We start from the raw sequence: 24,433 nt of genomic DNA, 5'->3' as shown, positions 1-24,433 counted from the left end.
TTTTCGTAGGCTTCTGACCACATGGTGTGCGGCAGGAAGTCATCTTTGACAGGGCCGCAGGCTTTGTCTCCAAATGGCATCCCGGACCCACTGCAACCCACCTTTTTGCTGAAACGGAAGTCTGGTTCAGGGTAAGAAAAAGCTGAGCTGCACGTACCAAAAGCAGCAGAGCCCAGCGGCGGAGAGGGTGTGGCCAGGGCTGTCTGATTTGCATAGTGACCAGTGGCATCTTGGGAATGTACAGGCTTTGGAGCCTAACGGGTGCTGCAGGGGTCTGCCTGGCCGGAGAAATGCCTGTCTGGCGCTCCCCTCAGGACACACGTGTCTTCCGTTCGAGCATGGAGGGTGAGGGACATGGGTCACCCTCATATACAGGGGTGTGGGCATGGGCAGGATGGGGCGTGGGGGACCCGTCAGGGCATTGCCCGTTTGGAAGCCCGTTCGGAAGGCAAGAGGAGGCGGAGGCGGAGGCGGGAATCTCTGCTCAATTTTTTCCCGAGGCCTGGGGACAAGCCTTTGCACATTTGATCCAGCCGGGCCTGCATCAGCAGATCCTGCTCCGATGGCAAGGGAGAGCCTGCAGGTGTAAATCAAAGAAAGGGGAGAAATCCGCAAGAGGCGGGTTAACAAATTCCAGTGGCAGGCCCATGTTCCCCAGGAAGCAAGTACTTCCTCCTGCTCCCTTCAGTGGGAAAAGACATAGGAGGTGTATTTCTCTAAGCAGGGGCTCTGCGTAGGTGGCACTGCATTGCTTTGGCAAACATCCATGCTAAGTGCAGAGTAGCAGCAGACCCCACAGCTGAGACGTGAATTGGGACTGTTAAGGAAGGGCACTGGGAGGGTGAGGAGGGCAGAGGAAAATGCTTTACAAAAGCATCTGCAAGTTCCTACACACCCGCTAAAAACCCATACCAGGGATGGGGCTCGAACCCATGCGGACAACTGTCCATTGGATCTTAAGTCCAACGCCTTAACCACTCGGCCACCCTGGTGAGACCCTAGGTCCTGCCTTACTCAGCTCCCTTTTCATGCTGGCTGCTCCAGCGCAGGCTGTCCAGCAAGAGGTGATTGCAGAGTAAAAAGGCTTTTGCAGGAGGATAAAGGTAATTGCTTATGACAAACACACTGTGTGACACCTAACTTTTCCCCACTCGTACTTTATGGGCAATCTATACAGTGGAGTTAGCTTAGTCACAATAAGGAAGTGAGCAAGGCAGGCTCACAATAGCATCTCCTCCCTGGTGGTCTAGTGGCTAGGATTCGGCGCTTTCACCGCCGCGGCCCGGGTTCGATTCCCGGTCAGGGAAGATCCCTTTAAGACGTAGACGTGCATAATTTGTCCACGCAGCTCAGCTTTTTTTAATCGAAGGTCCTTAAAAAGGCACCCCGACCTATAGACGAAAGCAGAGGAAAGGGGCTGGGTCCCCTGTGTCCCAGGTTGCTTTGCTCCCATTGCCCTCAGCCACCTTCATGCGCACGCAGTCCCCCACCCAGTCAGGTGCTCTATGTGGGCGTAAAGTGCAGTACCAGCTCATCAGAAAGGTAAATTGCTGGAAAACCCGGCTGCGATGTATACATCTACTTTGGAGCACTCTTCTCCCTTGCACTCTTGAATCGGTCATTCGCAATGTATTCTTCCAGCAAGCTGAATAACGAGGTAGGTGTGAGAAGGTGTACCAGCTGTCTTTGAGCTATCAGCGGCCACTAGGTGTCCCTCTTGTGATTTCCCGGGGATCCCGATTGTACAGGAATTCGTCGGTTCAGTAGCACGGGGGAGGGGATGGCCTGTGCTTGGAAGTGACAAACAGTCTGGTGGAATCATGAGTGTTTTTTCAAGTTCTGATTCATATTCGCTGTAGAATAAAATATGCTTTCAGCCCCCATGAGCTTTGTCACTAGGAGAGCAGTGTAGGAACTTTTGCTGTATGGCTGTGGGTTCCCTGGTGGTCTAGTGGTTAGGATTCGGCGCTCTCACCGCCGCGGCCCGGGTTCGATTCCCGGTCAGGGAACAGTCCTTCTTCTGCCCTTGAATGCTTTTCCTTCCCGCAGGTCAGGGCTTCTCAAAATGAATTTGCTTTTCTGACAAACAGTTTGCCTAGCATCCCGCAATCTGGCTCCTAATTTGATTTTCGCAAGGTTCCCTTTGAGTTGCTTTCCTCGGCGGGAGGAAAATCTCTTGTGCAAGGCTCTTGAGGAAGTGAGATTCTGTATTCCGAGGTGCGCTTCTTTTCGTAGGCTTCTGACCACATGGTGTGCGGCAGGAAGTCATCTTTGACAGGGCCGCAGGCTTTGTCTCCAAATGGCATCCCGGACCCACTGCAACCCACCTTTTTGCTGAAACGGAAGTCTGGTTCAGGGTAAGAAAAAGCTGAGCTGCACGTACCGAAAGCAGCAGAGCCCAGCGGCGGAGAGGGTGTGGCCAGGGCTGTCTGATTTGCATAGTGACCAGTGGCATCTTGGGAATGTACAGGCTTTGGAGCCTAACGGGTGCTGCAGGGGTCTGCCTGGCCGGAGAAATGCCTGTCTGGCGCTCCCCTCAGGACACACGTGTCTTCTGTTCGAGCATGGAGGGTGAGGGACATGGGTCACCCTCATATACAGGGGTGTGGGCATGGGCAGGATGGGGCGTGGGGGACCCGTCAGGGCATTGCCCGTTTGGAAGCCCGTTCGGAAGGCAAGAGGAGGCGGAGGCGGGAATCTCTGCTCAATTTTTTCCCGAGGCCTGGGGACAAGCCTTTGCACATTTGATCCAGCCGGGCCTGCATCAGCAGATCCTGCTCCGATGGCAAGGGAGAGCCTGCAGGTGTAAATCAAAGAAAGGGGAGAAATCCGCAAGAGGCGGGTTAACAAATTCCAGTGGCAGGCCCATGTTCCCCAGGAAGCAAGTACTTCCTCCTGCTCCCTTCAGTGGGAAAAGACATAGGAGGTGTATTTCTCTAAGCAGGGGCTCTGCGTAGGTGGCACTGCATTGCTTTGGGAAGCATCCATGCTAAGTGCAGAGTAGCAGCAGACCCCACAGCTGAGACGTGAATTGGGACTGTTAAGGAAGGGCACTGGGAGGGTGAGGAGGGCAGAGGAAAATGCTTTAAAAAAGCATCTGCAAGTTCCTACACACCCGCTGAAAACCCATACCAGGGATGGGGCTCGAACCCATGCGGACAACTGTCCATTGGATCTTAAGTCCAACGCCTTAACCACTCGGCCACCCTGGTGAGACCCTAGGCCCTGCCTTACTCAGCTCCCTTTTCATGCTGGCTGCTCCAGCGCAGGCTGTCCAGCAAGAGGTGATTGCAGAGTAAAAAGGCTTTTGCAGGAGGATAAAGGTAATTGCTTATGACAAACACACTGTATGACACCTAACTTTTCCCCACTCGTACTTTATGGGCAATCTATACAGTGGAGTTAGCTTAGTCACAATAAGGAAGTGAGCAAGGCAGGCTCACAAGAGCATCTCCTCCCTGGTGGTCTAGTGGCTAGGATTCGGCGCTTTCACCGCCGCGGCCCGGGTTCGATTCCCGGTCAGGGAAGATCCCTCTAAGACGTAGACGTGCGTAATTTGTCCACGCAGCTCAGCTTTTTTTAATCGAAGGTCCTTAAAAAGGCACCCCGACCTATAGACGAAAGCAGAGGAAAGGGGCTGGGTCCCCTGTGTCCCAGGTTGCTTTGCTCCCATTGCCCTCAGCCACCTTCATGCGCACGCAGTCCCCCACCCAGTCAGGTGCTCTATGTGGGCGTAAAGTGCAGTACCAGCTCATCAGAAAGGTAAATTGCTGGAAAACCCGGCTGCGATGTATACATCTACTTTGGAGCACTCTTCTCCCTTGCACTCTTGAATCGGTCATTCGCAATGTATTCTTCCAGCAAGCTGAATAACGAGGTAGGTGTGAGAAGGTGTACCAGCTGTCTTTGAGCTATCAGCGGCCACTAGGTGTCCCTCTTGTGATTTCCCGGGGATCCCGATTGTACAGGAATTCGTCGGTTCAGTAGCACGGGGGAGGGGATGGCCTGTGCTTGGAAGTGACAAACAGTCTGGTGGAATCATGAGTGTTTTTTCAAGTTCTGATTCATATTCGCTGTAGAATAAAATATGCTTTCAGCCCCCATGAGCTTTGTCACTAGGAGAGCAGTGTAGGAACTTTTGCTGTATGGCTGTGGGTTCCCTGGTGGTCTAGTGGTTAGGATTCGGTGCTCTCACCACCGCGGCCCGGGTTCGATTCCCGGTCAGGGAACAGTCCTTCTTCTGCCCTTGAATGCTTTTCCTTCCCGCAGGTCAGGGCTTCTCAAAATGAATTTGCTTTTCTGACAAACAGTTTGCCTAGCATCCCGCAATCTGGCTCCTAATTTGATTTTCGCAAGGTTCCCTTTGAGTTGCTTTCCTCGGCGGGAGGAAAATCTCTTGTGCAAGGCTCTTGAGGAAGTGAGATTCTGTATTCCGAGGTGCGCTTCTTTTCGTAGGCTTCTGACCACATGGTGTGCGGCAGGAAGTCATCTTTGACAGGGCCGCAGGCTTTGTCTCCAAATGGCATCCCGGACCCACTGCAACCCACCTTTTTGCTGAAACGGAAGTCTGGTTCAGGGTAAGAAAAAGCTGAGCTGCACGTACCGAAAGCAGCAGAGCCCAGCGGCGGAGAGGGTGTGGCCAGGGCTGTCTGATTTGCATAGTGACCAGTGGCATCTTGGGAATGTACAGGCTTTGGAGCCTAACGGGTGCTGCAGGGGTCTGCCTGGCCGGAGAAATGCCTGTCTGGCGCTCCCCTCAGGACACACGTGTCTTCCATTCGAGCATGGAGGGTGAGGGACATGGGTCACCCTCATATACAGGGGTGTGGGCATGGGCAGGATGGGGCGTGGGGGACCCGTCAGGGCATTGCCCGTTTGGAAGCCCGTTCGGAAGGCAAGAGGAGGCGGAGGCGGGAATCTCTGCTCAATTTTTTCCCGAGGCCTGGGGACAAGCCTTTGCACATTTGATCCAGCCGGGCCTGCATCAGCAGATCCTGCTCCGATGGCAAGGGAGAGCCTGCAGGTGTAAATCAAAGAAAGGGGAGAAATCCGCAAGAGGCGGGTTAACAAATTCCAGTGGCAGGCCCATGTTCCCCAGGAAGCAAGTACTTCCTCCTGCTCCCTTCAGTGGGAAAAGACATAGGAGGTGTATTTCTCTAAGCAGGGGCTCTGCGTAGGTGGCACTGCATTGCTTTGGGAAGCATCCATGCTAAGTGCAGAGTAGCAGCAGACCCCACAGCTGAGACGTGAATTGGGACTGTTAAGGAAGGGCACTGGGAGGGTGAGGAGGGCAGAGGAAAATGCTTTAAAAAAGCATCTGCAAGTTCCTACACACCCGCTGAAAACCCATACCAGGGATGGGGCTCGAACCCATGCGGACAACTGTCCATTGGATCTTAAGTCCAACGCCTTAACCACTCGGCCACCCTGGTGAGACCCTAGGCCCTGCCTTACTCAGCTCCCTTTTCATGCTGGCTGCTCCAGCGCAGGCTGTCCAGCAAGAGGTGATTGCAGAGTAAAAAGGCTTTTGCAGGAGGATAAAGGTAATTGCTTATGACAAACACACTGTATGACACCTAACTTTTCCCCACTCGTACTTTATGGGCAATCTATACAGTGGAGTTAGCTTAGTCACAATAAGGAAGTGAGCAAGGCAGGCTCACAAGAGCATCTCCTCCCTGGTGGTCTAGTGGCTAGGATTCGGCGCTTTCACCGCCGCGGCCCGGGTTCGATTCCCGGTCAGGGAAGATCCCTCTAAGACGTAGACGTGCGTAATTTGTCCACGCAGCTCAGCTTTTTTTAATCGAAGGTCCTTAAAAAGGCACCCCGACCTATAGACGAAAGCAGAGGAAAGGGGCTGGGTCCCCTGTGTCCCAGGTTGCTTTGCTCCCATTGCCCTCAGCCACCTTCATGCGCACGCAGTCCCCCACCCAGTCAGGTGCTCTATGTGGGCGTAAAGTGCAGTACCAGCTCATCAGAAAGGTAAATTGCTGGAAAACCCGGCTGCGATGTATACATCTACTTTGGAGCACTCTTCTCCCTTGCACTCTTGAATCGGTCATTCGCAATGTATTCTTCCAGCAAGCTGAATAACGAGGTAGGTGTGAGAAGGTGTACCAGCTGTCTTTGAGCTATCAGCGGCCACTAGGTGTCCCTCTTGTGATTTCCCGGGGATCCCGATTGTACAGGAATTCGTCGGTTCAGTAGCACGGGGGAGGGGATGGCCTGTGCTTGGAAGTGACAAACAGTCTGGTGGAATCATGAGTGTTTTTTCAAGTTCTGATTCATATTCGCTGTAGAATAAAATATGCTTTCAGCCCCCATGAGCTTTGTCACTAGGAGAGCAGTGTAGGAACTTTTGCTGTATGGCTGTGGGTTCCCTGGTGGTCTAGTGGTTAGGATTCGGTGCTCTCACCACCGCAGCCCGGGTTCGATTCCCGGTCAGGGAACAGTCCTTCTTCTGCCCTTGAATGCTTTTCCTTCCCGCAGGTCAGGGCTTCTCAAAATGAATTTGCTTTTCTGACAAACAGTTTGCCTAGCATCCCGCAATCTGGCTCCTAATTTGATTTTCGCAAGGTTCCCTTTGAGTTGCTTTCCTCGGCGGGAGGAAAATCTCTTGTGCAAGGCTCTTGAGGAAGTGAGATTCTGTATTCCGAGGTGCGCTTCTTTTCGTAGGCTTCTGACCACATGGTGTGCGGCAGGAAGTCATCTTTGACAGGGCCGCAGGCTTTGTCTCCAAATGGCATCCCGGACCCACTGCAACCCACCTTTTTGCTGAAACGGAAGTCTGGTTCAGGGTAAGAAAAAGCTGAGCTGCACGTACCGAAAGCAGCAGAGCCCAGCGGCGGAGAGGGTGTGGCCAGGGCTGTCTGATTTGCATAGTGACCAGTGGCATCTTGGGAATGTACAGGCTTTGGAGCCTAACGGGTGCTGCAGGGGTCTGCCTGGCCGGAGAAATGCCTGTCTGGCGCTCCCCTCAGGACACACGTGTCTTCCATTCGAGCATGGAGGGTGAGGGACATGGGTCACCCTCATATACAGGGGTGTGGGCATGGGCAGGATGGGGCGTGGGGGACCCGTCAGGGCATTGCCCGTTTGGAAGCCCGTTCGGAAGGCAAGAGGAGGCGGAGGCGGAGGCGGGAATCTCTGCTCAATTTTTTCCCGAGGCCTGGGGACAAGCCGTTGCACATTTGATCCAGCCGGGCCTGCATCAGCAGATCCTGCTCCGATGGCAAGGGAGAGCCTGCAGGTGTAAATCAAAGAAAGGGGAGAAATCCGCAAGAGGCGGGTTAACAAATTCCAGTGGCAGGCCCATGTTCCCCAGGAAGCAAGTACTTCCTCCTGCTCCCTTCAGTGGGAAAAGACATCGGAGGTGTATTTCTCTAAGCAGGGGCTCTGCGTAGGTGGCACTGCATTGCTTTGGGAAGCATCCATGCTAAGTGCAGAGTAGCAGCAGACCCCACAGCTGAGACGTGAATTGGGACTGTTAAGGAAGGGCACTGGGAGGGTGAGGAGGGCAGAGGAAAATGCTTTAAAAAAGCATCTGCAAGTTCCTACACACCCGCTGAAAACCCATACCAGGGATGGGGCTCGAACCCATGCGGACAACTGTCCATTGGATCTTAAGTCCAACGCCTTAACCACTCGGCCACCCTGGTGAGACCCTAGGCCCTGCCTTACTCAGCTCCCTTTTCATGCTGGCTGCTCCAGCGCAGGCTGTCCAGCAAGAGGTGATTGCAGAGTAAAAAGGCTTTTGCAGGAGGATAAAGGTAATTGCTTATGACAAACACACTGTGTGACACCTAACTTTTCCCCACTCGTACTTTATGGGCAATCTATACAGTGGAGTTAGCTTAGTCACAATAAGGAAGTGAGCAAGGCAGGCTCACAAGAGCATCTCCTCCCTGGTGGTCTAGTGGCTAGGATTCGGCGCTTTCACCGCCGCGGCCCGGGTTCGATTCCCGGTCAGGGAAGATCCCTCTAAGACGTAGACGTGCGTAATTTGTCCACGCAGCTCAGCTTTTTTTAATCGAAGGTCCTTAAAAAGGCACCCCGACCTATAGACGAAAGCAGAGGAAAGGGGCTGGGTCCCCTGTGTCCCAGGTTGCTTTGCTCCCATTGCCCTCAGCCACCTTCATGCGCACGCAGTCCCCCACCCAGTCAGGTGCTCTATGTGGGCGTAAAGTGCAGTACCAGCTCATCAGAAAGGTAAATTGCTGGAAAACCCGGCTGCGATGTATACATCTACTTTGGAGCACTCTTCTCCCTTGCACTCTTGAATCGGTCATTCGCAATGTATTCTTCCAGCAAGCTGAATAACGAGGTAGGTGTGAGAAGGTGTACCAGCTGTCTTTGAGCTATCAGCGGCCACTAGGTGTCCCTCTTGTGATTTCCCGGGGATCCCGATTGTACAGGAATTCGTCGGTTCAGTAGCACGGGGGAGGGGATGGCCTGTGCTTGGAAGTGACAAACAGTCTGGTGGAATCATGAGTGTTTTTTCAAGTTCTGATTCATATTCGCTGTAGAATAAAATATGCTTTCAGCCCCCATGAGCTTTGTCACTAGGAGAGCAGTGTAGGAACTTTTGCTGTATGGCTGTGGGTTCCCTGGTGGTCTAGTGGTTAGGATTTGGTGCTCTCACCGCCGCGGCCCGGGTTCGATTCCCGGTCAGGGAACAGTCCTTCTTCTGCCCTTGAATGCTTTTCCTTCCCGCAGGTCAGGGCTTCTCAAAATGAATTTGCTTTTCTGACAAACAGTTTGCCTAGCATCCCGCAATCTGGCTCCTAATTTGATTTTCGCAAGGTTCCCTTTGAGTTGCTTTCCTCGGCGGGAGGAAAATCTCTTGTGCAAGGCTCTTGAGGAAGTGAGATTCTGTATTCCGAGGTGCGCTTCTTTTCGTAGGCTTCTGACCACATGGTGTGCGGCAGGAAGTCATCTTTGACAGGGCCGCAGGCTTTGTCTCCAAATGGCATCCCGGACCCACTGCAACCCACCTTTTTGCTGAAACGGAAGTCTGGTTCAGGGTAAGAAAAAGCTGAGCTGCACGTACCAAAAGCAGCAGAGCCCAGCGGCGGAGAGGGTGTGGCCAGGGCTGTCTGATTTGCATAGTGACCAGTGGCATCTTGGGAATGTACAGGCTTTGGAGCCTAACGGGTGCTGCAGGGGTCTGCCTGGCCGGAGAAATGCCTGTCTGGCGCTCCCCTCAGGACACACGTGTCTTCCGTTCGAGCATGGAGGGTGAGGGACATGGGTCACCCTCATATACAGGGGTGTGGGCATGGGCAGGATGGGGCGTGGGGGACCCGTCAGGGCATTGCCCGTTTGGAAGCCCGTTCGGAAGGCAAGAGGAGGCGGAGGCGGAGGCGGGAATCTCTGCTCAATTTTTTCCCGAGGCCTGGGGACAAGCCTTTGCACATTTGATCCAGCCGGGCCTGCATCAGCAGATCCTGCTCCGATGGCAAGGGAGAGCCTGCAGGTGTAAATCAAAGAAAGGGGAGAAATCCGCAAGAGGCGGGTTAACAAATTCCAGTGGCAGGCCCATGTTCCCCAGGAAGCAAGTACTTCCTCCTGCTCCCTTCAGTGGGAAAAGACATAGGAGGTGTATTTCTCTAAGCAGGGGCTCTGCGTAGGTGGCACTGCATTGCTTTGGCAAACATCCATGCTAAGTGCAGAGTAGCAGCAGACCCCACAGCTGAGACGTGAATTGGGACTGTTAAGGAAGGGCACTGGGAGGGTGAGGAGGGCAGAGGAAAATGCTTTACAAAAGCATCTGCAAGTTCCTACACACCCGCTGAAAACCCATACCAGGGATGGGGCTCGAACCCATGCGGACAACTGTCCATTGGATCTTAAGTCCAACGCCTTAACCACTCGGCCACCCTGGTGAGACCCTAGGTCCTGCCTTACTCAGCTCCCTTTTCATGCTGGCTGCTCCAGCGCAGGCTGTCCAGCAAGAGGTGATTGCAGAGTAAAAAGGCTTTTGCAGGAGGATAAAGGTAATTGCTTATGACAAACACACTGTGTGACACCTAACTTTTCCCCACTCGTACTTTATGGGCAATCTATACAGTGGAGTTAGCTTAGTCACAATAAGGAAGTGAGCAAGGCAGGCTCACAAGAGCATCTCCTCCCTGGTGGTCTAGTGGTTAGGATTCGGCGCTTTCACCGCCGCGGCCCGGGTTCGATTCCCGGTCAGGGAAGATCCCTCTAAGACGTAGACGTGCGTAATTTGTCCACGCAGCTCAGCTTTTTTTAATCGAAGGTCCTTAAAAAGGCACCCCGACCTATAGACGAAAGCAGAGGAAAGGGGCTGGGTCCCCTGTGTCCCAGGTTGCTTTGCTCCCATTGCCCTCAGCCACCTTCATGCGCACGCAGTCCCCCACCCAGTCAGGTGCTCTATGTGGGCGTAAAGTGCAGTACCAGCTCATCAGAAAGGTAAATTGCTGGAAAACCCGGCTGCGATGTATACATCTACTTTGGAGCACTCTTCTCCCTTGCACTCTTGAATCGGTCATTCGCAATGTATTCTTCCAGCAAGCTGAATAACGAGGTAGGTGTGAGAAGGTGTACCAGCTGTCTTTGAGCTATCAGCGGCCACTAGGTGTCCCTCTTGTGATTTCCCGGGGATCCCGATTGTACAGGAATTCGTCGGTTCAGTAGCACGGGGGAGGGGATGGCCTGTGCTTGGAAGTGACAAACAGTCTGGTGGAATCATGAGTGTTTTTTCAAGTTCTGATTCCTATTCGCTGTAGAATAAAATATGCTTTCAGCCCCCATGAGCTTTGTCACTAGGAGAGCAGTGTAGGAACTTTTGCTGTATGGCTGTGGGTTCCCTGGTGGTCTAGTGGTTAGGATTTGGTGCTCTCACCGCCGCGGCCCGGGTTCGATTCCCGGTCAGGGAACAGTCCTTCTTCTGCCCTTGAATGCTTTTCCTTCCCGCAGGTCAGGGCTTCTCAAAATGAATTTGCTTTTCTGACAAACAGTTTGCCTAGCATCCCGCAATCTGGCTCCTAATTTGATTTTCGCAAGGTTCCCTTTGAGTTGCTTTCCTCGGCGGGAGGAAAATCTCTTGTGCAAGGCTCTTGAGGAAGTGAGATTCTGTATTCCGAGGTGCGCTTCTTTTCGTAGGCTTCTGACCACATGGTGTGCGGCAGGAAGTCATCTTTGACAGGGCCGCAGGCTTTGTCTCCAAATGGCATCCCGGACCCACTGCAACCCACCTTTTTGCTGAAACGGAAGTCTGGTTCAGGGTAAGAAAAAGCTGAGCTGCACGTACCGAAAGCAGCAGAGCCCAGCGGCGGAGAGGGTGTGGCCAGGGCTGTCTGATTTGCATAGTGACCAGTGGCATCTTGGGAATGTACAGGCTTTGGAGCCTAACGGGTGCTGCAGGGGTCTGCCTGGCCGGAGAAATGCCTGTCTGGCGCTCCCCTCAGGACACACGTGTCTTCCGTTCGAGCATGGAGGGTGAGGGACATGGGTCACCCTCATATACAGGGGTGTGGGCATGGGCAGGATGGGGCGTGGGGGACCCGTCAGGGCATTGCCCGTTTGGAAGCCCGTTCGGAAGGCAAGAGGAGGCGGAGGCGGAGGCGGGAATCTCTGCTCAATTTTTTCCCGAGGCCTGGGGACAAGCCTTTGCACATTTGATCCAGCCGGGCCTGCATCAGCAGATCCTGCTCCGATGGCAAGGGAGAGCCTGCAGGTGTAAATCAAAGAAAGGGGAGAAATCCGCAAGAGGCGGGTTAACAAATTCCAGTGGCAGGCCCATGTTCCCCAGGAAGCAAGTACTTCCTCCTGCTCCCTTCAGTGGGAAAAGACATAGGAGGTGTATTTCTCTAAGCAGGGGCTCTGCGTAGGTGGCACTGCATTGCTTTGGCAAACATCCATGCTAAGTGCAGAGTAGCAGCAGACCCCACAGCTGAGACGTGAATTGGGACTGTTAAGGAAGGGCACTGGGAGGGTGAGGAGGGCAGAGGAAAATGCTTTACAAAAGCATCTGCAAGTTCCTACACACCCGCTAAAAACCCATACCAGGGATGGGGCTCGAACCCATGCGGACAACTGTCCATTGGATCTTAAGTCCAACGCCTTAACCACTCGGCCACCCTGGTGAGACCCTAGGTCCTGCCTTACTCAGCTCCCTTTTCATGCTGGCTGCTCCAGCGCAGGCTGTCCAGCAAGAGGTGATTGCAGAGTAAAAAGGCTTTTGCAGGAGGATAAAGGTAATTGCTTATGACAAACACACTGTGTGACACCTAACTTTTCCCCACTCGTACTTTATGGGCAATCTATACAGTGGAGTTAGCTTAGTCACAATAAGGAAGTGAGCAAGGCAGGCTCACAATAGCATCTCCTCCCTGGTGGTCTAGTGGCTAGGATTCGGCGCTTTCACCGCCGCGGCCCGGGTTCGATTCCCGGTCAGGGAAGATCCCTTTAAGACGTAGACGTGCATAATTTGTCCACGCAGCTCAGCTTTTTTTAATCGAAGGTCCTTAAAAAGGCACCCCGACCTATAGACGAAAGCAGAGGAAAGGGGCTGGGTCCCCTGTGTCCCAGGTTGCTTTGCTCCCATTGCCCTCAGCCACCTTCATGCGCACGCAGTCCCCCACCCAGTCAGGTGCTCTATGTGGGCGTAAAGTGCAGTACCAGCTCATCAGAAAGGTAAATTGCTGGAAAACCCGGCTGCGATGTATACATCTACTTTGGAGCACTCTTCTCCCTTGCACTCTTGAATCGGTCATTCGCAATGTATTCTTCCAGCAAGCTGAATAACGAGGTAGGTGTGAGAAGGTGTACCAGCTGTCTTTGAGCTATCAGCGGCCACTAGGTGTCCCTCTTGTGATTTCCCGGGGATCCCGATTGTACAGGAATTCGTCGGTTCAGTAGCACGGGGGAGGGGATGGCCTGTGCTTGGAAGTGACAAACAGTCTGGTGGAATCATGAGTGTTTTTTCAAGTTCTGATTCATATTCGCTGTAGAATAAAATATGCTTTCAGCCCCCATGAGCTTTGTCACTAGGAGAGCAGTGTAGGAACTTTTGCTGTATGGCTGTGGGTTCCCTGGTGGTCTAGTGGTTAGGATTTGGTGCTCTCACCACCGCGGCCCGGGTTCGATTCCCGGTCAGGGAACAGTCCTTCTTCTGCCCTTGAATGCTTTACCTTCCCGCAGGTCAGGGCTTCTCAAAATGAATTTGCTTTTCTGACAAACAGTTTGCCTAGCATCCCGCAATCTGGCTCCTAATTTGATTTTCGCAAGGTTCCCTTTGAGTTGCTTTCCTCGGCGGGAGGAAAATCTCTTGTGCAAGGCTCTTGAGGAAGTGAGATTCTGTATTCCGAGGTGCGCTTCTTTTTGTAGGCTTCTGACCACATGGTGTGCGGCAGGAAGTCATCTTTGACAGGGCCGCAGGCTTTGTCTCCAAATGGCATCCCGGACCCACTGCAACCCACCTTTTTGCTGAAACGGAAGTCTGGTTCAGGGTAAGAAAAAGCTGAGCTGCACGTACCGAAAGCAGCAGAGCCCAGCGGCGGAGAGGGTGTGGCCAGGGCTGTCTGATTTGCATAGTGACCAGTGGCATCTTGGGAATGTACAGGCTTTGGAGCCTAACGGGTGCTGCAGGGGTCTGCCTGGCCGGAGAAATGCCTGTCTGGCGCTCCCCTCAGGACACACGTGTCTTCCATTCGAGCATGGAGGGTGAGGGACATGGGTCACCCTCATATACAGGGGTGTGGGCATGGGCAGGATGGGGCGTGGGGGACCCGTCAGGGCATTGCCCGTTTGGAAGCCCGTTCGGAAGGCAAGAGGAGGCGGAGGCGGAGGCGGGAATCTCTGCTCAATTTTTTCCCGAGGCCTGGGGACAAGCCGTTGCACATTTGATCCAGCCGGGCCTGCATCAGCAGATCCTGCTCCGATGGCAAGGGAGAGCCTGCAGGTGTAAATCAAAGAAAGGGGAGAAATCCGCAAGAGGCGGGTTAACAAATTCCAGTGGCAGGCCCATGTTCCCCAGGAAGCAAGTACTTCCTCCTGCTCCCTTCAGTGGGAAAAGACATCGGAGGTGTATTTCTCTAAGCAGGGGCTCTGCGTAGGTGGCACTGCATTGCTTTGGGAAGCATCCATGCTAAGTGCAGAGTAGCAGCAGACCCCACAGCTGAGACGTGAATTGGGACTGTTAAGGAAGGGCACTGGGAGGGTGAGGAGGGCAGAGGAAAATGCTTTAAAAAAGCATCTGCAAGTTCCTACACACCCGCTGAAAACCCATACCAGGGATGGGGCTCGAACCCATGCGGACAACTGTCCATTGGATCTTAAGTCCAACGCCTTAACCACTCGGCCACCCTGGTGAGACCCTAGGCCCTGCCTTACTCAGCTCCCTTTTCATGCTGGCTGCTCCAGCGCAGGCTGTCCAGCAAGAGGTGATTGCAGAGTAAAAAGGCTTTTGCAGGAGGATAAAGGTAATTGCTTATGACAAACACACTGTGTGACACCTAACTTTTCCCCACTCGTACTTTATGGGCAATCTATACAGTGGAGTTAGCTTAGTCCAATAAGGAAGTGAGCAAGGCAGGCTCACAAGAGCATCTCCTCCCTGGTGGTCTAGTGGCTAGGATTCGGCGCTTTCACCGCCGCGGCCCGGGTTCGATTCCCGGTCAGGGAAGATCCCTCTAAGACGTAGACGTGCGTAATTTGTCCACGCAGCTCAGCTTTTTTTAATCGAAGGTCCTTAAAAAGGCACCCCGACCTATAGACGAAAGCAGAGGAAAGGGGCTGGGTCCCCTGTGTCCCAGGTTGCTTTGCTCCCATTGCCCTCAGCCACCTTCATGCGCACGCAGTCCCCCACCCAGTCAGGTGCTCTATGTGGGCGTAAAGTGCAGTACCAGCTCATCAGAAAGGTAAATTGCTGGAAAACCCGGCTGCGATGTATACATCTACTTTGGAGCACTCTTCTCCCTTGCACTCTTGAATCGGTCATTCGCAATGTATTCTTCCAGCAAGCTGAATAACGAGGTAGGTGTGAGAAGGTGTACCAGCTGTCTTTGAGCTATCAGCGGCCACTAGGTGTCCCTCTTGTGATTTCCCGGGGATCCCGATTGTACAGGAATTCGTCGGTTCAGTAGCACGGGGGAGGGGATGGCCTGTGCTTGGAAGTGACAAACAGTCTGGTGGAATCATGAGTGTTTTTTCAAGTTCTGATTCATATTCGCTGTAGAATAAAATATGCTTTCAGCCCCCATGAGCTTTGTCACTAGGAGAGCAGTGTAGGAACTTTTGCTGTATGGCTGTGGGTTCCCTGGTGGTCTAGTGGTTAGGATTTGGTGCTCTCACCGCCGCGGCCCGGGTTCGATTTCCGGTCAGGGAACAGTCCTTCTTCTGCCCTTGAATGCTTTTCCTTCCCGCAGGTCAGGGCTTCTCAAAATGAATTTGCTTTTCTGACAAACAGTTTGCCTAGCATCCCGCAATCTGGCTCCTAATTTGATTTTCGCAAGGTTCCCTTTGAGTTGCTTTCCTCGGCGGGAGGAAAATCTCTTGTGCAAGGCTCTTGAGGAAGTGAGATTCTGTATTCCGAGGTGCGCTTCTTTTCGTAGGCTTCTGACCACATGGTGTGCGGCAGGAAGTCATCTTTGACAGGGCCGCAGGCTTTGTCTCCAAATGGCATCCCGGACCCACTGCAACCCACCTTTTTGCTGAAACGGAAGTCTGGTTCAGGGTAAGAAAAAGCTGAGCTGCACGTACCGAAAGCAGCAGAGCCCAGCGGCGGAGAGGGTGTGGCCAGGGCTGTCTGATTTGCATAGTGACCAGTGGCATCTTGGGAATGTACAGGCTTTGGAGCCTAACGGGTGCTGCAGGGGTCTGCCTGGCCGGAGAAATGCCTGTCTGGCGCTCCCCTCAGGACACACGTGTCTTCCGTTCGAGCATGGAGGGTGAGGGACATGGGTCACCCTCATATACAGGGGTGTGGGCATGGGCAGGATGGGGCGTGGGGGACCCGTCAGGGCATTGCCCGTTTGGAAGCCCGTTCGGAAGGCAAGAGGAGGCGGAGGCGGAGGCGGGAATCTCTGCTCAATTTTTTCCCGAGGCCTGGGGACAAGCCTTTGCACATTTGATCCAGCCGGGCCTGCATCAGCAGATCCTGCTCCGATGGCAAGGGAGAGCCTGCAGGTGTAAATCAAAGAAAGGGGAGAAATCCGCAAGAGGCGGGTTAACAAATTCCAGTGGCAGGCCCATGTTCCCCAGGAAGCAAGTACTTCCTCCTGCTCCCTTCAGTGGGAAAAGACATAGGAGGTGTATTTCTCTAAGCAGGGGCTCTGCGTAGGTGGCACTGCATTGCTTTGGCAAACATCCATGCTAAGTGCAGAGTAGCAGCAGACCCCACAGCTTAGACGTGAATTGGGACTGTTAAGGAAGGGCACTGGGAGGGTGAGGAGGGCAGAGGAAAATGCTTTACAAAAGCATCTGCAAGTTCCTACACACCCGCTGAAAACCCATACCAGGGATGGGGCTCGAACCCATGCGGACAACTGTCCATTGGATCTTAAGTCCAACGCCTTAACCACTCGGCCACCCTGGTGAGACCCTAGGTCCTGCCTTACTCAGCTCCCTTTTCATGCTGGCTGCTCCAGCGCAGGCTGTCCAGCAAGAGGTGATTGCAGAGTAAAAAGGCTTTTGCAGGAGGATAAAGGTAATTGCTTATGACAAACACACTGTGTGACACCTAACTTTTCCCCACTCGTACTTTATGGGCAATCTATACAGTGGAGTTAGCTTAGTCACAATAAGGAAGTGAGCAAGGCAGGCTCACAATAGCATCTCCTCCCTGGTGGTCTAGTGGCTAGGATTCGGCGCTTTCACCGCCGCGGCCCGGGTTCGATTCCCGGTCAGGGAAGATCCCTTTAAGACGTAGACGTGCATAATTTGTCCACGCAGCTCAGCTTTTTTTAATCGAAGGTCCTTAAAAAGGCACCCGACCTATAGACGAAAGCAGAGGAAAGGGGCTGGGTCCCCTGTGTCCCAGGTTGCTTTGCTCCCATTGCCCTCAGCCACCTTCATGCGCACGCAGTCCCCCACCCAGTCAGGTGCTCTATGTGGGCGTAAAGTGCAGTACCAGCTCATCAGAAAGGTAAATTGCTGGAAAACCCGGCTGCGATGTATACATCTACTTTGGAGCACTCTTCTCCCTTGCACTCTTGAATCGGTCATTCGCAATGTATTCTTCCAGCAAGCTGAATAACGAGGTAGGTGTGAGAAGGTGTACCAGCTGTCTTTGAGCTATCAGCGGCCACTAGGTGTCCCTCTTGTGATTTCCCGGGGATCCCGATTGTACAGGAATTCGTCGGTTCAGTAGCACGGGGGAGGGGATGGCCTGTGCTTGGAAGTGACAAACAGTCTGGTGGAATCATGAGTGTTTTTTCAAGTTCTGATTCATATTCGCTGTAGAATAAAATATGCTTTCAGCCCCCATGAGCTTTGTCACTAGGAGAGCAGTGTAGGAACTTTTGCTGTATGGCTGTGGGTTCCCTGGTGGTCTAGTGGTTAGGATTCGGCGCTCTCACCGCCGCGGCCCGGGTTCGATTCCCGGTCAGGGAACAGTCCTTCTTCTGCCCTTGAATGCTTTTCCTTCCCGCAGGTCAGGGCTTCTCAAAATGAATTTGCTTTTCTGACAAACAGTTTGCCTAGCATCCCGCAATCTGGCTCCTAATTTGATTTTCGCAAGGTTCCCTTTGAGTTGCTTTCCTCGGCGGGAGGAAAATCTCTTGTGCAAGGCTCTTGAGGAAGTGAGATTCTGTATTCCGAGGTGCGCTTCTTTTCGTAGGCTTCTGACCACATGGTGTGCGGCAGGAAGTCATCTTTGACAGGGCCGCAGGCTTTGTCTCCAAATGGCATCCCGGACCCACTGCAACCCACCTTTTTGCTGAAACGGAAGTCTGGTTCAGGGTAAGAAAAAGCTGAGCTGCACGTACCGAAAGCAGCAGAGCCCAGCGGCGGAGAGGGTGTGGCCAGGGCTGTCTGATTTGCATAGTGACCAGTGGCATCTTGGGAATGTACAGGCTTTGGAGCCTAACGGGTGCTGCAGGGGTCTGCCTGGCCGGAGAAATGCCTGTCTGGCGCTCCCCTCAGGACACACGTGTCTTCTGTTCGAGCATGGAGGGTGAGGGACATGGGTCACCCTCATATACAGGGGTGTGGGCATGGGCAGGATGGGGCGTGGGGGACCCGTCAGGGCATTGCCCGTTTGGAAGCCCGTTCGGAAGGCAAGAGGAGGCGGAGGCGGGAATCTCTGCTCAATTTTTTCCCGAGGCCTGGGGACAAGCCTTTGCACATTTGATCCAGCCGGGCCTGCATCAGCAGATCCTGCTCCGATGGCAAGGGAGAGCCTGCAGGTGTAAATCAAAGAAAGGGGAGAAATCCGCAAGAGGCGGGTTAACAAATTCCAGTGGCAGGCCCATGTTCCCCAGGAAGCAAGTACTTCCTCCTGCTCCCTTCAGTGGGAAAAGACATAGGAGGTGTATTTCTCTAAGCAGGGGCTCTGCGTAGGTGGCACTGCATTGCTTTGGGAAGCATCCATGCTAAGTGCAGAGTAGCAGCAGACCCCACAGCTGAGACGTGAATTGGGACTGTTAAGGAAGGGCACTGGGAGGGTGAGGAGGGCAGAGGAAAATGCTTTAAAAAAGCATCTGCAAGTTCCTACACACCCGCTGAAAACCCATACCAGGGATGGGGCTCGAACCCATGCGGACAACTGTCCATTGGATCTTAAGTCCAACGCCTTAACCACTCGGCCACCCTGGTGAGACCCTAGGCCCTGCCTTACTCAGCTCCCTTTTCATGCTGGCTGCTCCAGCGCAGGCTGTCCAGCAAGAGGTGATTGCAGAGTAAAAAGGCTTTTGCAGGAGGATAAAGGTAATTTCTTATGACAAACACACTGTGTGACACCTAACTTTTCCCCACTCGTACTTTATGGGCAATCTATACAGTGGAGTTAGCTTAGTCACAATAAGGAAGTGAGCAAGGCAGGCTCACAAGAACATCTCCTCCCTGGTGGTCTAGTGGCTAGGATTCGGTGCTTTCACCGCCGCGGCCCGGGTTCGATTCCCGGTCAGGGAAGATCCCTCTAAGACGTAGACGTGCGTAATTTGTCCACGCAGCTCAGCTTTTTTTAATCGAAGGTCCTTAAAAAGGCACCCCGACCTATAGACGAAAGCAGAGGAAAGGGGCTGGGTCCCCTGTGTCCCAGGTTGCTTTGCTCCCATTGCCCTCAGCCACCTTCATGCGCACGCAGTCCCCCACCCAGTCAGGTGCTCTATGTGGGCGTAAAGTGCAGTACCAGCTCATCAGAAAAGTAAATTGCTGGAAAACCCGGCTGCGATGTATACATCTACTTTGGAGCACTCTTCTCCCTTGCACTCTTGAATCGGTCATTCGCAATGTATTCTTCCAGCAAGCTGAATAACGAGGTAGGTGTGAGAAGGTGTACCAGCTGTCTTTGAGCTATCAGCGGCCACTAGGTGTCCCTCTTGTGATTTCCCGGGGATCCCGATTGTACAGGAATTCGTCGGTTCAGTAGCACGGGGGAGGGGATGGCCTGTGCTTGGAAGTGACAAACAGTCTGGTGGAATCATGAGTGTTTTTTCAAGTTCTGATTCATATTCGCTGTAGAATAAAATATGCTTTCAGCCCCCATGAGCTTTGTCACTAGGAGAGCAGTGTAGGAACTTTTGCTGTATGGCTCTGGGTTCCCTGGTGGTCTAGTGGTTAGGATTCGGCGCTCTCACCGCCGCGGCCCGGGTTCGATTCCCGGTCAGGGAACAGTCCTTCTTCTGCCCTTGAATGCTTTTCCTTCCCGCAGGTCAGGGCTTCTCAAAATGAATTTGCTTTTCTGACAAACAGTTTGCCTAGCATCCCGCAATCTGGCTCCTAATTTGATTTTCGCAAGGTTCCCTTTGAGTTGCTTTCCTCGGCGGGAGGAAAATCTCTTGTGCAAGGCTCTTGAGGAAGTGAGATTCTGTATTCCGAGGTGCGCTTCTTTTTGTAGGCTTCTGACCACATGGTGTGCGGCAGGAAGTCATCTTTGACAGGGCCGCAGGCTTTGTCTCCAAATGGCATCCCGGACCCACTGCAACCCACCTTTTTGCTGAAACGGAAGTCTGGTTCAGGGTAAGAAAAAGCTGAGCTGCACGTACCGAAAGCAGCAGAGCCCAGCGGCGGAGAGGGTGTGGCCAGGGCTGTCTGATTTGCATAGTGACCAGTGGCATCTTGGGAATGTACAGGCTTTGGAGCCTAACGGGTGCTGCAGGGGTCTGCCTGGCCGGAGAAATGCCTGTCTGGCGCTCCCCTCAGGACACACGTGTCTTCCATTCGAGCATGGAGGGTGAGGGACATGGGTCACCCTCATATACAGGGGTGTGGGCATGGGCAGGATGGGGCGTGGGGGACCCGTCAGGGCATTGCCCGTTTGGAAGCCCGTTCGGAAGGCAAGAGGAGGCGGAGGCGGAGGCGGGAATCTCTGCTCAATTTTTTCCCGAGGCCTGGGGACAAGCCGTTGCACATTTGATCCAGCCGGGCCTGCATCAGCAGATCCTGCTCCGATGGCAAGGGAGAGCCTGCAGGTGTAAATCAAAGAAAGGGGAGAAATCCGCAAGAGGCGGGTTAACAAATTCCAGTGGCAGGCCCATGTTCCCCAGGAAGCAAGTACTTCCTCCTGCTCCCTTCAGTGGGAAAAGACATCGGAGGTGTATTTCTCTAAGCAGGGGCTCTGCGTAGGTGGCACTGCATTGCTTTGGGAAGCATCCATGCTAAGTGCAGAGTAGCAGCAGACCCCACAGCTGAGACGTGAATTGGGACTGTTAAGGAAGGGCACTGGGAGGGTGAGGAGGGCAGAGGAAAATGCTTTAAAAAAGCATCTGCAAGTTCCTACACACCCGCTGAAAACCCATACCAGGGATGGGGCTCGAACCCATGCGGACAACTGTCCATTGGATCTTAAGTCCAACGCCTTAACCACTCGGCCACCCTGGTGAGACCCTAGGCCCTGCCTTACTCAGCTCCCTTTTCATGCTGGCTGCTCCAGCGCAGGCTGTCCAGCAAGAGGTGATTGCAGAGTAAAAAGGCTTTTGCAGGAGGATAAAGGTAATTGCTTATGACAAACACACTGTGTGACACCTAACTTTTCCCCACTCGTACTTTATGGGCAATCTATACAGTGGAGTTAGCTTAGTCCAATAAGGAAGTGAGCAAGGCAGGCTCACAAGAGCATCTCCTCCCTGGTGGTCTAGTGGCTAGGATTCGGCGCTTTCACCGCCGCGGCCCGGGTTCGATTCCCGGTCAGGGAAGATCCCTCTAAGACGTAGACGTGCGTAATTTGTCCACGCAGCTCAGCTTTTTTTAATCGAAGGTCCTTAAAAAGGCACCCCGACCTATAGACGAAAGCAGAGGAAAGGGGCTGGGTCCCCTGTGTCCCAGGTTGCTTTGCTCCCATTGCCCTCAGCCACCTTCATGCGCACGCAGTCCCCCACCCAGTCAGGTGCTCTATGTGGGCGTAAAGTGCAGTACCAGCTCATCAGAAAGGTAAATTGCTGGAAAACCCGGCTGCGATGTATACATCTACTTTGGAGCACTCTTCTCCCTTGCACTCTTGAATCGGTCATTCGCAATGTATTCTTCCAGCAAGCTGAATAACGAGGTAGGTGTGAGAAGGTGTACCAGCTGTCTTTGAGCTATCAGCGGCCACTAGGTGTCCCTCTTGTGATTTCCCGGGGATCCCGATTGTACAGGAATTCGTCGGTTCAGTAGCACGGGGGAGGGGATGGCCTGTGCTTGGAAGTGACAAACAGTCTGGTGGAATCATGAGTGTTTTTTCAAGTTCTGATTCATATTCGCTGTAGAATAAAATATGCTTTCAGCCCCCATGAGCTTTGTCACTAGGAGAGCAGTGTAGGAACTTTTGCTGTATGGCTGTGGGTTCCCTGGTGGTCTAGTGGTTAGGATTTGGTGCTCTCACCGCCGCGGCCCGGGTTCGATTTCCGGTCAGGGAACAGTCCTTCTTCTGCCCTTGAATGCTTTTCCTTCCCGCAGGTCAGGGCTTCTCAAAATGAATTTGCTTTTCTGACAAACAGTTTGCCTAGCATCCCGCAATCTGGCTCCTAATTTGATTTTCGCAAGGTTCCCTTTGAGTTGCTTTCCTCGGCGGGAGGAAAATCTCTTGTGCAAGGCTCTTGAGGAAGTGAGATTCTGTATTCCGAGGTGCGCTTCTTTTCGTAGGCTTCTGACCACATGGTGTGCGGCAGGAAGTCATCTTTGACAGGGCCGCAGGCTTTGTCTCCAAATGGCATCCCGGACCCACTGCAACCCACCTTTTTGCTGAAACGGAAGTCTGGTTCAGGGTAAGAAAAAGCTGAGCTGCACGTACCGAAAGCAGCAGAGCCCAGCGGCGGAGAGGGTGTGGCCAGGGCTGTCTGATTTGCATAGTGACCAGTGGCATCTTGGGAATGTACAGGCTTTGGAGCCTAACGGGTGCTGCAGGGGTCTGCCTGGCCGGAGAAATGCCTGTCTGGCGCTCCCCTCAGGACACACGTGTCTTCCGTTCGAGCATGGAGGGTGAGGGACATGGGTCACCCTCATATACAGGGGTGTGGGCATGGGCAGGATGGGGCGTGGGGGACCCGTCAGGGCATTGCCCGTTTGGAAGCCCGTTCGGAAGGCAAGAGGAGGCGGAGGCGGAGGCGGGAATCTCTGCTCAATTTTTTCCCGAGGCCTGGGGACAAGCCTTTGCACATTTGATCCAGCCGGGCCTGCATCAGCAGATCCTGCTCCGATGGCAAGGGAGAGCCTGCAGGTGTAAATCAAAGAAAGGGGAGAAATCCGCAAGAGGCGGGTTAACAAATTCCAGTGGCAGGCCCATGTTCCCCAGGAAGCAAGTACTTCCTCCTGCTCCCTTCAGTGGGAAAAGACATAGGAGGTGTATTTCTCTAAGCAGGGGCTCTGCGTAGGTGGCACTGCATTGCTTTGGCAAACATCCATGCTAAGTGCAGAGTAGCAGCAGACCCCACAGCTTAGACGTGAATTGGGACTGTTAAGGAAGGGCACTGGGAGGGTGAGGAGGGCAGAGGAAAATGCTTTACAAAAGCATCTGCAAGTTCCTACACACCCGCTGAAAACCCATACCAGGGATGGGGCTCGAACCCATGCGGACAACTGTCCATTGGATCTTAAGTCCAACGCCTTAACCACTCGGCCACCCTGGTGAGACCCTAGGTCCTGCCTTACTCAGCTCCCTTTTCATGCTGGCTGCTCCAGCGCAGGCTGTCCAGCAAGAGGTGATTGCAGAGTAAAAAGGCTTTTGCAGGAGGATAAAGGTAATTGCTTATGACAAACACACTGTGTGACACCTAACTTTTCCCCACTCGTACTTTATGGGCAATCTATACAGTGGAGTTAGCTTAGTCACAATAAGGAAGTGAGCAAGGCAGGCTCACAATAGCATCTCCTCCCTGGTGGTCTAGTGGCTAGGATTCGGCGCTTTCACCGCCGCGGCCCGGGTTCGATTCCCGGTCAGGGAAGATCCCTTTAAGACGTAGACGTGCATAATTTGTCCACGCAGCTCAGCTTTTTTTAATCGAAGGTCCTTAAAAAGGCACCCCGACCTATAGACGAAAGCAGAGGAAAGGGGCTGGGTCCCCTGTGTCCCAGGTTGCTTTGCTCCCATTGCCCTCAGCCACCTTCATGCGCACGCAGTCCCCCACCCAGTCAGGTGCTCTATGTGGGCGTAAAGTGCAGTACCAGCTCATCAGAAAGGTAAATTGCTGGAAAACCCGGCTGCGATGTATACATCTACTTTGGAGCACTCTTCTCCCTTGCACTCTTGAATCGGTCATTCGCAATGTATTCTTCCAGCAAGCTGAATAACGAGGTAGGTGTGAGAAGGTGTACCAGCTGTCTTTGAGCTATCAGCGGCCACTAGGTGTCCCTCTTGTGATTTCCCGGGGATCCCGATTGTACAGGAATTCGTCGGTTCAGTAGCACGGGGGAGGGGATGGCCTGTGCTTGGAAGTGACAAACAGTCTGGTGGAATCATGAGTGTTTTTTCAAGTTCTGATTCATATTCGCTGTAGAATAAAATATGCTTTCAGCCCCCATGAGCTTTGTCACTAGGAGAGCAGTGTAGGAACTTTTGCTGTATGGCTGTGGGTTCCCTGGTGGTCTAGTGGTTAGGATTCGGCGCTCTCACCGCCGCGGCCCGGGTTCGATTCCCGGTCAGGGAACAGTCCTTCTTCTGCCCTTGAATGCTTTTCCTTCCCGCAGGTCAGGGCTTCTCAAAATGAATTTGCTTTTCTGACAAACAGTTTGCCTAGCATCCCGCAATCTGGCTCCTAATTTGATTTTCGCAAGGTTCCCTTTGAGTTGCTTTCCTCGGCGGGAGGAAAATCTCTTGTGCAAGGCTCTTGAG

The 24,433-nt window shown here is 53.3% G+C and overlaps 27 non-coding genes across 27 annotated transcripts; 16 read left to right on the top strand and 11 right to left on the bottom strand.

The window, feature by feature from the left end:
* Positions 1-909: 909 nt before the first annotated feature.
* Positions 910-992, bottom strand: TRNAL-UAA (transfer RNA leucine (anticodon UAA)). Its single transcript has one exon. It is a non-coding gene; the product is annotated as a tRNA-Leu (tRNA).
* A 243-nt stretch (positions 993-1,235) lies between these two features.
* Positions 1,236-1,307, top strand: TRNAE-UUC (transfer RNA glutamic acid (anticodon UUC)). The gene has a single exon. It is a non-coding gene; the product is annotated as a tRNA-Glu (tRNA).
* Positions 1,308-1,937: 630 nt separating this feature from the next.
* Positions 1,938-2,009, top strand: TRNAE-CUC (transfer RNA glutamic acid (anticodon CUC)). The gene has a single exon. It is a non-coding gene; the product is annotated as a tRNA-Glu (tRNA).
* A 1,120-nt stretch (positions 2,010-3,129) lies between these two features.
* Positions 3,130-3,212, bottom strand: TRNAL-UAA (transfer RNA leucine (anticodon UAA)). The gene has a single exon. It is a non-coding gene; the product is annotated as a tRNA-Leu (tRNA).
* A 243-nt stretch (positions 3,213-3,455) lies between these two features.
* Positions 3,456-3,527, top strand: TRNAE-UUC (transfer RNA glutamic acid (anticodon UUC)). Its single transcript has one exon. It is a non-coding gene; the product is annotated as a tRNA-Glu (tRNA).
* Positions 3,528-5,349: 1,822 nt separating this feature from the next.
* Positions 5,350-5,432, bottom strand: TRNAL-UAA (transfer RNA leucine (anticodon UAA)). The gene has a single exon. It is a non-coding gene; the product is annotated as a tRNA-Leu (tRNA).
* Positions 5,433-5,675: 243 nt separating this feature from the next.
* Positions 5,676-5,747, top strand: TRNAE-UUC (transfer RNA glutamic acid (anticodon UUC)). The gene has a single exon. It is a non-coding gene; the product is annotated as a tRNA-Glu (tRNA).
* Positions 5,748-7,575: 1,828 nt separating this feature from the next.
* Positions 7,576-7,658, bottom strand: TRNAL-UAA (transfer RNA leucine (anticodon UAA)). Its single transcript has one exon. It is a non-coding gene; the product is annotated as a tRNA-Leu (tRNA).
* A 243-nt stretch (positions 7,659-7,901) lies between these two features.
* Positions 7,902-7,973, top strand: TRNAE-UUC (transfer RNA glutamic acid (anticodon UUC)). The gene has a single exon. It is a non-coding gene; the product is annotated as a tRNA-Glu (tRNA).
* Positions 7,974-8,603: 630 nt separating this feature from the next.
* Positions 8,604-8,675, top strand: TRNAE-CUC (transfer RNA glutamic acid (anticodon CUC)). The gene has a single exon. It is a non-coding gene; the product is annotated as a tRNA-Glu (tRNA).
* A 1,126-nt stretch (positions 8,676-9,801) lies between these two features.
* Positions 9,802-9,884, bottom strand: TRNAL-UAA (transfer RNA leucine (anticodon UAA)). Its single transcript has one exon. It is a non-coding gene; the product is annotated as a tRNA-Leu (tRNA).
* Positions 9,885-10,127: 243 nt separating this feature from the next.
* Positions 10,128-10,199, top strand: TRNAE-UUC (transfer RNA glutamic acid (anticodon UUC)). The gene has a single exon. It is a non-coding gene; the product is annotated as a tRNA-Glu (tRNA).
* Positions 10,200-10,829: 630 nt separating this feature from the next.
* Positions 10,830-10,901, top strand: TRNAE-CUC (transfer RNA glutamic acid (anticodon CUC)). The gene has a single exon. It is a non-coding gene; the product is annotated as a tRNA-Glu (tRNA).
* A 1,126-nt stretch (positions 10,902-12,027) lies between these two features.
* On the bottom strand, positions 12,028-12,110 carry TRNAL-UAA (transfer RNA leucine (anticodon UAA)). Its single transcript has one exon. It is a non-coding gene; the product is annotated as a tRNA-Leu (tRNA).
* Positions 12,111-12,353: 243 nt separating this feature from the next.
* TRNAE-UUC (transfer RNA glutamic acid (anticodon UUC)) lies at positions 12,354-12,425 on the top strand. The gene has a single exon. It is a non-coding gene; the product is annotated as a tRNA-Glu (tRNA).
* A 1,828-nt stretch (positions 12,426-14,253) lies between these two features.
* Positions 14,254-14,336, bottom strand: TRNAL-UAA (transfer RNA leucine (anticodon UAA)). The gene has a single exon. It is a non-coding gene; the product is annotated as a tRNA-Leu (tRNA).
* Positions 14,337-14,578: 242 nt separating this feature from the next.
* TRNAE-UUC (transfer RNA glutamic acid (anticodon UUC)) lies at positions 14,579-14,650 on the top strand. The gene has a single exon. It is a non-coding gene; the product is annotated as a tRNA-Glu (tRNA).
* Positions 14,651-16,478: 1,828 nt separating this feature from the next.
* On the bottom strand, positions 16,479-16,561 carry TRNAL-UAA (transfer RNA leucine (anticodon UAA)). Its single transcript has one exon. It is a non-coding gene; the product is annotated as a tRNA-Leu (tRNA).
* Positions 16,562-16,804: 243 nt separating this feature from the next.
* On the top strand, positions 16,805-16,876 carry TRNAE-UUC (transfer RNA glutamic acid (anticodon UUC)). The gene has a single exon. It is a non-coding gene; the product is annotated as a tRNA-Glu (tRNA).
* Positions 16,877-17,505: 629 nt separating this feature from the next.
* TRNAE-CUC (transfer RNA glutamic acid (anticodon CUC)) lies at positions 17,506-17,577 on the top strand. The gene has a single exon. It is a non-coding gene; the product is annotated as a tRNA-Glu (tRNA).
* Positions 17,578-18,697: 1,120 nt separating this feature from the next.
* TRNAL-UAA (transfer RNA leucine (anticodon UAA)) lies at positions 18,698-18,780 on the bottom strand. The gene has a single exon. It is a non-coding gene; the product is annotated as a tRNA-Leu (tRNA).
* A 945-nt stretch (positions 18,781-19,725) lies between these two features.
* TRNAE-CUC (transfer RNA glutamic acid (anticodon CUC)) lies at positions 19,726-19,797 on the top strand. The gene has a single exon. It is a non-coding gene; the product is annotated as a tRNA-Glu (tRNA).
* A 1,126-nt stretch (positions 19,798-20,923) lies between these two features.
* Positions 20,924-21,006, bottom strand: TRNAL-UAA (transfer RNA leucine (anticodon UAA)). The gene has a single exon. It is a non-coding gene; the product is annotated as a tRNA-Leu (tRNA).
* Positions 21,007-21,248: 242 nt separating this feature from the next.
* TRNAE-UUC (transfer RNA glutamic acid (anticodon UUC)) lies at positions 21,249-21,320 on the top strand. Its single transcript has one exon. It is a non-coding gene; the product is annotated as a tRNA-Glu (tRNA).
* Positions 21,321-23,148: 1,828 nt separating this feature from the next.
* TRNAL-UAA (transfer RNA leucine (anticodon UAA)) lies at positions 23,149-23,231 on the bottom strand. The gene has a single exon. It is a non-coding gene; the product is annotated as a tRNA-Leu (tRNA).
* A 243-nt stretch (positions 23,232-23,474) lies between these two features.
* Positions 23,475-23,546, top strand: TRNAE-UUC (transfer RNA glutamic acid (anticodon UUC)). Its single transcript has one exon. It is a non-coding gene; the product is annotated as a tRNA-Glu (tRNA).
* Positions 23,547-24,176: 630 nt separating this feature from the next.
* Positions 24,177-24,248, top strand: TRNAE-CUC (transfer RNA glutamic acid (anticodon CUC)). The gene has a single exon. It is a non-coding gene; the product is annotated as a tRNA-Glu (tRNA).
* The last annotated feature ends 185 nt before the right edge of the window (positions 24,249-24,433 follow it).

Source organism: Triturus cristatus, chromosome 5_2, assembly GCF_964204655.1.
Source record: "Triturus cristatus chromosome 5_2, aTriCri1.1, whole genome shotgun sequence".
NCBI lineage: Eukaryota > Metazoa > Chordata > Amphibia > Caudata > Salamandridae > Triturus > Triturus cristatus.
Note: the sequence above shows the minus strand (reverse complement) of the source record. Positions and strands in the feature narration are given on the sequence as shown.